This window comes from Salmo trutta, chromosome 16 (assembly GCF_901001165.1).
Source record: "Salmo trutta chromosome 16, fSalTru1.1, whole genome shotgun sequence".
NCBI lineage: Eukaryota > Metazoa > Chordata > Actinopteri > Salmoniformes > Salmonidae > Salmo > Salmo trutta.
Window position 1 is genome coordinate 21,061,755 of NC_042972.1, and position 11,798 is coordinate 21,073,552.

Here is an 11,798-nt window from a genome sequence, read left to right on the forward strand (position 1 = left end):
GACACCAGGCTCACAGGGGATTAATACAAGTGTCTCTTCACAGAGATGTCATAAACACAAGCTCCTTGCCCCAATCAGCTGACCTGCTTTTGTGTTAACTTTAGGTATAATCAGAATCATTGTTTTCTTCTTTGGGTTACTACGGTTAAAGCTATATACAGACAACTGCTGATATATTTAATGATTTGGAACTGTAATGAATACAAGTACTATACTGGAAAATGTACAAAATAATGTATTGGATAGGAAAATGGTGAACTGCACTCCATTGGAAGAGAGTGACAGGACTGAACAGTAGAGAACAGAATAATACTGTAGAAGGGTATTTGGTCTACTTGGTTGGATGCCATGTTGTTACTGCCTCTGATCATGACATTGTTTCATTCTTAATGACTATCTGGGTTCCACTTCTAATTTCATTAGAATAGATTATACGTTCGGCTTGGCTACACACCCTACGTTGTGTTGCATTCTGGGGCAGAAACCCTAAGTCAGCCAATGACCCTGAGCCTGCCATCGAACCAATCACATTGTATTTTCTGTTTTGAAAGCTTTATTGACACAGCAGGGGGGGATCCAATGTTGGCCAACATTATAGACTAACTAGTAAATGTCATAAAAAATACTTGACATACAGTACATGTGCAGTAGAGGTCGACCGATTAATCGGAATGGCCGATTAATTAGGGCCGATTTCAAGTTTTCAAAACATTAGTAATCGGTATTTAAAAAAAAAAATGTTTTACACCTTTATTTAACTAGGCAAGTCAGATTAAGAACACATTCTTATTTTCAATGACGGCCTAGGAACGGGGGTTAACGGCCTTGTTCAGGGGGGGATTCGTTTTTGCAACCTTCCGGTTACTAGTCCAACGCTCTAACCACCTGCCTTACATTGCACTCCACGAGGAGCCTGCATGGCAGGTTGATGACCTGTTACGCGAGGGCAGCAACAAGGCAAGGTAAGCATTAAACTTATCAATCTTAACATAATCACTAGTTAACTACACATGGTTGATGATATTACTAGTTTATCTAACGTGTCCTGCATTGCATATAATCGATGCGGTGCCTGTTAATTTCTCATCGAATCATACCCTACTTCGACAAACGGGTGATGATTTAACAAGCGCATTTGCGAAAAAAGCACTGTTATTGCACCAATGTACCTAACCATAAACATATATGCCTTTCTTTAAAATCAATACACAAGTATATATTTTTAAACCTGCATATTTAGGTAATATTGCCTGCTAACATGAATTTGTGTCACTTCTCTAGCGTTCCATGCAAGCAGTCAGGGTATATACAGCAGTTTGGGCCACCTGGCTCATTGCGAACTGTGTGAAGTCCATTTATTCCTAACAAAGGCCGTAATTAATTTGCCAGAATTGTACATAATTATGACATAACATTGAAGGTTGTGCAATGTAACAGGAATATTTAGACTTAGGGATGCCACCCGTTAGATAAAATACGGAACGGTTCTGTATTTCAATGAAATAATAAACGTTTCGTTTTCAAAATGATAGTTTCCGTATTCGACCATATTATTGACCAAAGGCTCGTATTGCTGTGTGTTATTATGTTATAATTAAGTCTATGATTTGATATTTGATAGAGCAGTCTGAGCAATGGTAGGCAGCAGCAGGCTCGTAAGCATTCATTCAAACAGCACCTTCGTGCCTTTGCCAGCAGCTCTTTGCAATTCTTCAAGCATTGTGCTGTTTATGACTTCAAGCCTATCAACCCCCGAGATTAGGCTGGTGTAACCGATGTGAAATGGCTAGCTAGTTAGCCGGGTGCGTGCTAATAGCGATTCAAACGTCACTCGCTCTGAGACTTGGGAGTGGTTGTTCCCCTTGCTCTACATGGGTAGCGCTGCTTCGAGGGTGGCTGTTGTCGATGTGTTCCTGGTTCGAGCGAGGAGAGGGACGGAAGCTATACTGTTACACTGGCAATACTAACGTGCCTATAAGAACATCCAATAGTCAAAGGTATATGAAATACAAGTCGTATAGAGAGAAATAGTCCTATAATTCCTATAATAACTACAACCTAAAACTTCTTACCTGGGAATATTGAAGACTCATGTTAAAAGGAACCACCAGCTTTCATATGTTCTCATGTTCTGAGCAAGGAACTGAAACGTTAGCTTTTTTACATGGCACATATTGCACTTTTACTTTCTTCTCCAACACTTTGTTTTTGCATTATTTAAACCAAATTGAACATGTTTCATTATTTATTTGAGGCTAAATTGATAGTATTTATGTATTATATTAAGTTAAAATAAGTGTTCATTCAGTATTGTTGTAATTGTCATTATTACAAATAAATAAAAACATTTTTATTAAGTCGTCCGATTAATCGGTATCGGCTTTTTTTGGTCCTCCAATAATCGGTATCGGCGTTGAAAAATCATAATCGGTCGACCTCTAATGTGCAGCAAGGTCACATTGGGTAACAGCAGTTATTTACTAAAGCGTTAAGTGTTTTGATTAAAATGCCTTAAAAATCTAAACATGACTCATTCAAGAGAGTGGAAACACACACACATTGTGTAATAAAGCACACACACAGAACATAGCTAGTTCTCTAGGAAAATGAGTTTGTCAGCCTCAGGTGACTGTTTTGCAAGGTTGCTCCTCTACTGGAGTCACAACCAGTTTGGAGGTTCAGTGTGTTTAGCATACAAATAGCATTCCTGCCTCACTGGCATTTCTTGTTTTAAATGTGATCATGCTAATGCTAATGGGATTTGTGCTAACAAGGTTTGGTTGAGACGGAGTGATACAAACACAAAGAGAGCCATTGATACTTGTGGGTTGGGGCGGGGTGTCTCACAGTCCTGTCTCACAGTTCTCCCAAACTACGGCTGCATACACATTCTCTCTTCTAGAATCCTCTACTTGTCTCCCCAGAACCAGCTGGGTCTTACTCAGCAGATAGACGTGAAGTGTAGAGCTGATATGATCCTTTCTCACAAAATAGAGGTGTGCACTCACATTGCTCTCACGTGCTTTTCTGTCTCTGCACCCCCTCCCGCTCTCCCTCCCTCCGAGGCCTCATGTTTATGGGATTAGCACATAGATCTGAGCAGACCCTGTGTTCCTGAACTCTTCTGTCAGAAGTGAAGAGACAATTCTGCGGTAGAAATAAAGAGCAGAACAAAAGTAAGCCTAGAGCAGGTTCTGTGGTAACACCGGTTGGGTTATGCTGTATAAGTGTTGAATAAGTCATGTTCTGTTCTGTTAGTGGAAGAGTAAGGTAAGGTTTCCATAAACAGTGCCTTCAGAAAGCACTCATAACCCTTGACTTCTTCTACAATTTGCTGTGTTAAAACCTGAATTCAAAATTGATTAAATATACTATATCTCTCCCATCTACACACAATAACCCATAATGACAAAGTGAAAACATGTTTCTAGGATTTTTTGCAAATATATTGAAAATGAAATACAGAAATATCTCATTTACATATGTTCACACACCTGAGTCAATACTTTGTATAAGCACCTTTGGCAGCGAATAAAGCTGTGAGTCATTCTGGGTAAGTCTCTAAGAGATTTCCACAACTGGATTATGCAACATTTGCCCATTATTCTTTTCTAAATTCTTCAAGCTCTGTCAAATTGGTTGTTGATCATTGCTAAACAACCATTTTCAGGTCTTGCCAAAGCTTTTCAATTAAATTCATGCCAAAACTGTAACTCGGTCAGTCTGGAACATTCACTGTCTTCTTGTTAAGCAACTCCAGTGTAGATTTGGCCTTGTCTTTGAGGTTATTGTCCTGCTGAAAGGTGAATTTATCTCCCAGTGTCTTTTGGAAAGGCAGGCCATGTTTACCTCAAGGATTTAGCCTATGCTTTGCTCCATTCTGTTTCTTTTTTACCCTGAAAAACTCCCCGGTTCCTAATGATTATAAGCATACCCATAACATGATGCAGCCACCACTATGCTTGAAAATATGGAGTGTGTGTCACGGATCCCTCCGGAACTGTCATTATGCACACCTGGTCCCTATTCCCATTAATTAGTAATTGTATAAGTGTGCTCTTTGTTCACCATTGACCAACGGACATTGGAACAATAAATCGACAGGTGGTGTAAGTACATGGGTTGCTACTTCAAAGGTTGCGTAATACTGCGGCACATCTTGCATGCTGCCGCAGCATTCTGTGGCACGACATTTTATTGTCAGCCATTTTTTCTGCTACTGCAAGTTATTGCTAGTTTGACCACCAGAGGGCATCTTTGAAAAGCATTTGATAGTATTCCATATTGGCATTACCAGAGAATTTAAAACCTTTTTTGTAATAACATAGTATATGGGATTGATTAAGAAATGTGGCTTAATTCATTTGATTAATATTATGGTGTTTCTATTCAGAGAAAAACGAAACCCTCAGGGTTTCTGTTAGGATGGAATGGAACATATGGCGATGTACAACATGATGGTCGAGAGTCGGCTACAGGATTGGAGGATTCTAAATTGTTTGCCTTCATTAGACAACTTTGTTATAATATTTCTGTAAATAAATGATATTTATGACATTTTTGACCAGTTGTAATTGTAAGTAGGCATAATACAAAACATCCTACTTCTATTAGGCTGTTAAGCCTCATAGCCTACCTCAGCCAGTTAAGTTATTTTATATAGGTCTAGGTTCCGAAGAAATAGACTCCAATTAAGCCCCCTTGCTGTTTGTAAAGTCAAATTAAAATGAAGATTATTGTTGTTGTTCCACATGTTAAAGATTCCAAATGATAGTGTTTTTAGCCACAAATCGGCCCCAACCCCAATTAATACATTTGGGCACAGTCGATAGCGTGCTTTTTCAAATCCGAAACCCATTTTTCCAAGTATTCCTGACCTCTCTCCTCTTGTGTTCTTAAAGCAAAGGTCATATGCTCCATGTGGTGTATTTCTTTTACAATGTCTATCCATTGTGTCACGGTGGGAGGGTCTTTTTGTAGCCATTTCCTAGTGATAGCCTTTTTACTGGCTGCCAGTAGGACCTTCAAGAGGTACTTTTCTCTGTTGTGTAAGTTATCAGGTATTTCACTCAAGTACAAATAAATTAATGTTTGTTCTATGTCAAATCTCATTATTTTTCCAATGTTAGATCTTATTTCTCCCCAGTAAGTTTCGATTGCGGGGCAGGTCCAAATGATATGAGAGTGCTCCACCTTCGATAGACTGCATTCTCTCCAACAAGGGTGTAGGGAGCCAGCCTGTTTTGATTTAAGTTTAGGTGGTATGAAGAAACATAACATTCTTCCAATAGAATTCTCTCCATGACCTCGAGTTGGTGGAGCTTTGTTGAGTCTCTAATATGGTCAACCATGTTTCATCAGTTATTTCGATGTTAAGTTCCTCCTCCCATTTCTTTTTAATATAGTTTGTAGAATGTTTCTTTGAGGATTGAATACCCAAGTAGAAATTTTAAATAGTTTTTTTGTTACTCCCCAAATTGTATGCGTTAGTGAATACTTGGATTAATTTTGGAGGTGCTCGAGGGTCAGTCACTTTATCTCCCTTAAGAAATAGTATCAAACTTGTAGGTATCTGTAAAAATCTGGCTTATCCAAGCCATGTTTTTTACTAAGGTCCTGGAAGTTATCTAGGTCCCCATTCCTTATAATTGTACTGAATGATGTGATGACTTAATGCGTCCATTGTTTAAATCTGCTGTCCTGAGTTGCAGGGATGAAGCTGGGGTCGTATGCTGGCCAACTCAGCAGTTTGATCTCTGTCTAAATTATTTTGCTTAACTACCCTAAACCATGTCTTCAGAGAGAAATTAATCCACTGATTTTGTCTACTGTATATTTCTATTACCATGTCCTTATTTCCCAAAACTGACTGTATGGGTATCTCTGTCAAAGTAGTCTCAATGTCTTTCCGTTTGGATTCGTATTCTGAATTGCACCAACACACCAGAGGTCTCAGTTGGGCTGACACATAATCATCTTTTAGTTTTGGTAAGGCCATACCCCCACAGTTTTTTGGTAATTGTAATGTTGTAAATCTAATTCTTGGTCTCTTACTGTTCCAGATAAACCTTGATATCCGTTTATCCTGTTTAGGTGGGATTTTTATGGGCAGTGATTGGAACAAATACAATAACCTTGGCAGGATGTTCATTTTGATTGTTTCAATTCTACTACTAAGACCTAAGGGAAGTGAATTCCACCTGTCTAGGTCATCATATATTATCTTGTTGATGTGAACGTAATTCATGCAATAAAGTCGGGGTGTATCTTTTGGTAGATATACTCCAAGATATTTAATGGATGAAGAGGACCAGTGGAAGTTATACCTACTCTTCAGCTCTTCCTGTGGGGTATAATTATATACTAGGGCTTGCAATATCCTATTGATCTTTTTAGCAACAAGACTAATTTTCCTATTTTGATTTGTGCTGTCCAATTTTGAGTTTAAAATCGTGTTAAAATCCCCTCCACAGATAAGAGTGACAGAGGTTTCTGTGGCAATTAAATCAAACACCTTCCCATAGAAGACCATGGGGGTGCATATACATTAAATAATGTAACTTCCTTGTTACCCAGTTTACATTTAACAAGTATAAATCTACCCTCGTCTTTTATTTCTGACAAACTCAAAATTAACTGAATTTGGGATCAAGATTGCAACTCCACTTCTACCCATTTTGTAAGAAGAAAAAGTATTCCTATATCCCATTTTCTTGAGTTTCTCATGTTCAGGTGTGGATAAGTGAGTTTCCTGCCAGAATAGTATGTCAACTTTCTCCCGTTTCATCTTTGCTATTACCTTACTTCTCTTGATGGCACTCCCCAGTCCGTTTACATTGAGACTTATGACCTTAAATTCCCGATGATGCATCGATATAAAACAAAAAAGTGCACCATATCTGCCTGCTTATCATGAGCCTAAAAATGAACGAAAAATCAAGAACAATAATAGAGTAAACCAAAGTGGGAAAATACTTTGGTATTTGGACTCCCATGTCAGAGGACTGTCTCTTGCCTCTGGGGTTTGAGGGGATGAGCCTGTCCGCAGGAAAATGCGTGACGTAGTCACAAACAAGACCTGTTGGAACCGAAAATAATAAGGGTGCCTATTTCGTCGCTTATACACATCGGTTAATTACAAGTGAAAACTATATCGGTCAGGCGTGCATATCATGAATCCTTCCCTCTTTCTCCATGACTCTGCTTGTCGACAACGATCCATGGGAGAGCCTGCTCGAGTTTTTCCGGCGGTGATTTCGCCTTTCTCCTGGCGGTATACTCCACTGGGATGCCCCTCGACTTCAGGTCCTCAGCCGCCTCGTCTGCATGCTCGTATGTAACTGGGCCATTTTCCAGAAATACCCGCATTTTTGCTGGGAATGGTGTTTGGATGCGAATACCCTTCTGATTAAGTGCTTTCTTAATGGGGGTATTCTTTCCTCCTTTTCAGTATCTCTCCCACGTAGTCATGATCAAAGAACACTCGTTGGCCTTGGAAGTTAACAGGCTTTTTCCAGGTTGCATGTAAGACTTCTCTTTGACTGAGAATTTTAGGAACTGTACTACTATGGATCTTGGTGGGGCGCCGCTGGGGGGTTTTGAGGCCAGAGCTCAGTGTACTCTCTCGATTTCCAGGTCAGTGTCATCGTCAAGTATGTCTTTGAATAGACCCTCCACAAATTTGGGCATAGTCTTTTCTGCGCCCTCTACTACGTTATACAGTCTAATGTTTCGACATGAGAAACCTTCAAGTTCTGTCACTTTTGCCTGTAGTGCGTATTGGCTTTTCAGTGACTGTTCAAGTGTTTCCTTGACTGCGGCGTTCCATGTGTCCGTTTCCCCAATGCGCTGTTCTGCGTCCCCATTCCTGTAGATATGCTGTGAAGTTCTTCATTGTTTTCTTCAAGTTTCTGGTTAATGTCCTTGAACTGATTTAGTTATTTTCTTACATCTTCTCGAAGTTCCTATCGTAAGCCTGTGAGCGCCTCGCTCAATTCCTCCATTATCACCTCACGAAATTAGGGTTCTTTTGCTGCTGCTATCTTATTTGCGCTAGCATTAGCCATCTTGGGTTCATCGACGATTATATCTTCTGCTGTCTTGTTACGGGCGGTTGTTGTAGATCCACGACCTTTTCCCATTTTCCCCTTTTCCATTTTGCGTAAGTTATTATAATGCTCAGAGTAAATACTTTAGGGGGGGGAGAATACCTAACCAATGTGCAGTACGAAAAACTAGGCAGCCATTTCCTAAGTTGTGTCACCGGAAGCCCATTTGTAAACATTTTTTAAAACATAATTCCACATTATGGGGTATTGTGTGTAGGCTAGTCTCAAAATTTTTTATTGAATAAATTTAACATTTTGGCTGTAACAACAAAATTGGAAAAAGTCAAGGGGTGTGAATACTTTGTAAAGGCACTGTATGTCTATTTCAGTCTGTTTAAGGTTTTACATCACATCTGCACATGTAGTTTCATTATAATAATCATATTTCCTTCTTTTATCTTTATATTTGTCAGTGGGCCAATCAACTGAATGAAGTTCAGTGAATGAGTGTGTGTGTGTGTGTGTGTGTGTGTGTGTGTGTGTGTGTGTGTGTGTGTGTGTGTGTGTGTGTGTGTGTGTGTGTGTGTGTGTGTGTGTGTGTGTGTGTGTGTGTGTGTGCGTGTGTGTGTGCGTGTGTGTGTGTGTGTTTCCGTTAGCCAGTAAAAATGTATGAAAAGCTGATAAATAAAATTTGCCCCAAACAAATGTCCAGGAGAATTCAAAAATCCCCTTTACAAAATAATGCTTTTTAGGCTATGCATTGACAAAAACACCAGTCGATGTAAATACAGTGCATTCGGAAAGTATTCAGACCACTTCACTTTTTCCACATTTTGTTACAATACAGCTGTATTCTAAAATGTTCCTCATCAATCTATACACAATACCCCATAATGACAAAGTGGAAAAAGGTTTTTAGACATTTTTTTTTTAAATAAATAAAACGGAAATATCACATTTACATAAGTATTCAGACCCTTTTCTCAGTACTTTGTTGAAGCACCTTTGGCAGTGATTACAGCCGAGTCTTCTTGGGTATGACGCTACAAGCTTGGCACACCTGTATTTGGGTATTTCTCCCATTCTTCTCTGCAGATCCTCTCAAGCTCTGTCAGGTTAGTTGGGGAGTGTCACTCCACATTTATTTTTCAGGTCTCTCCAGAAATGTTTGATCAAGTTAAAGTCCGGGCTCTGGCTGGGCCACTCAAGGACATTCAGAGACTTGTCCCGAAGCCACTCCTGCTTTGTCTTGGCTGTGTGCTTAGGGTCGTTGTACTGTTGGAAGATGAACCCTCGCCCTAGTCTGAATAGATTGTCGTCAAGAATCTCTGTACATCTTCCCCTCAAATCTTGACTAGTCTCGCAGTCCCTGCCGCTGAAAAACATCACAGCATGATGCTTCACTGTAGGGATGGTGCCAGGTTTCCTCCAGACGTGACGCTTGGCATTCAGTCCAAAGAGTTCAATCTTGGTTTCATCAGACTAGAAAATCTTGTTTCTCATGGTCTGAGAGTCCATTAGGTGGCTTTTGGCAAACTCCAAGCGGGCTGTCATGTACAGTGGGGGAAAAAAGTATTTGATCCCCTGCTGATTTTGTACGTTTGCCCACTTACCATTAAAATTATAGACTGATAATTTCTTTGTAAGTTTATTTGAACAGTGAGAGACAGAATAACAACAAAAAAATCCAGAAAAACGCATGTCAAAAATGTTATAAAATTATTTGCATTTTGATGAGGGAAATAAGTATTTGACCCTTCTGCAAAACATGACTTAGTACTTGGTGGCAAAACCCTTGTTGGCAATCACAGAGGTCAGATGTTTCTTGTAGTTGGCCACCAGGTTTGCACACTCAGGAGGGATTTTGTCCCATTCCTCTTTGCAGATCTTCTCCAAGTCATTAAGGTTGAGGCTGACGTTTGGCAACTCGAACCTTCAGCTCCCTCCTCAGATTTTCTATGGGATTAAGGTCTGGAGACTGGCTAGGCCACTCCAGGACCTTAATGTGCTTCTTCTTGAGCCACTCCTTTGTTGCCTTGGCCGTGTGTTTTGGGTCATTGTCATGCTGGAATACCCACCCACGACCCATTTTCAATGCCCTGGCTGAGGGAAGGATGTTCTCACCCAAGATTTGACAGTACATGGCTCCGTCAAATGATGCGGTGAAGTTGTCCTGTCCCCTTAGCAGAAAAACCCCCCCAAAGCATAATGTTTCCACCTCCATGTTTGACGGTGGAGATGGTGTTCTTGGGGTCATAGGCAGCATTCTTCCTCCTCCAAACACGGCGAGTTGAGTTGATGCCAAAGAGTTCCATTTTGGTCCCATCTGACCCCAACACTTTCACCAGTTGTCCTCTGAATCATTCAGATGTTCATTGGCAAACTTCAGACGGGCATGTATATGTATTCTTGAGCAGGGGGACCTTGCGGGCGCTGCAGGATTTCAGTCCCTCACGGCGTAGTGTGTTACCAATTGTTTTCTTGGTGGCTATGGTCCCCGCTGCCTTGAGATCATTGACAAGATCCTCCCGTGTAGTTCTGGGCTGATTCCTCACCGTTCTCATGATCATTGCAACCCCACGAGGTGAGATCTTGCATGGAGCCCCAGGCCGAGGGATATTGACAGTTATTTTGTGTTTCTTCCATTTGCGAATAATCGCACCAACTGTTGTCATACTTATTTCCCTCATTAAAATGCAAATCAATTTATAACATTTTTGACATGCGTTTGTCTCGACATTTTTGTTGTTATTCTGTCTCTCACTGTTCAAATAAACCTACCATTAAAATGATAGACTGATCCTTTATTAATCAGTGGGCAGACGTACAAAATCAGCAGGGGATCAAATACTTTTTTCCCCCACTGTACCTTTTACTGAGGAGTGGCTTCCATCTGGTTGTCCTTCTGGAATGTTCTCCCATCTCCACAGAGAAACTCAGGTTCTTGGTCACCTCCCTGACCAAGCCCTTCTCTCCCTATTGTTCAGTTTGGCCGGGCGGCCAGCTCTAGGAAGAGTTTTGCTGGTTCCAAACTTCTTGCATTTAAGAATGATGGAAGCCACTGTGTTCTTGGTGACCTTCAATGCTGCAGAATTTGTTTGGTACCCATCCCCAGGTCTGTGCCTCAACACAATCCTGTCTCGGAGCTCTACGGACAATTCCTTCAACCTGATGGCTTGTTTTTTGCTCTGACATGCACTGTCAACTGTGGGACCTTATATAGACAGGTGTGTGCCTTTCCAATCAATTTAATTTACAACAAGTGGATTCCAATCAAGTTGAAAAAACATCTCAAGGATGATCGATGAAAACAAGACGCCCCTGAGCTCAATTTTGACTCTCATTGCAAAGAGTGTGAATAATTATGTAAATAAGGTATCTGTTTTTATTTTGAATACATTTGCAAAAATTTCTAAAAACCTGTTTTTGCTTTATCATTATGGGGTATTGTGTGTAGATTGATGAGGAAAAACTATTATTTAATCAATTTTAGAATAAGGTTGTAACGTAACAAAATTTGGAAAAAGTGAAGGGGGCTTAATACTTTCCAAATGCACTGTATATTTCACCGGTCATGCGTATCGGTCTATAGGTTAATTTACATATTTTTGTGAAATTATACTGCGTTTGTATTTTCATTTGTCCTTATGATTTTTATTTAGCCTATCACACTCGCAAACCATACAGACAGAGAACCTAGTTTGTGTGGAAATTCTGTCAGACTACGGCTTCTGTTGCTGCTAGAGTGAA

At 40.2% G+C, this 11,798-nt stretch overlaps 1 protein-coding gene across 5 annotated transcripts in view; it reads right to left on the reverse strand.

Annotated features, from left to right (window-relative positions):
• Positions 1-11,798, reverse strand: part of LOC115150301 (plasma membrane calcium-transporting ATPase 1) — a 148,398-nt gene that overhangs the window by 124,877 nt on the left and 11,723 nt on the right. The gene's annotated exons all lie outside the window — the stretch shown is intronic.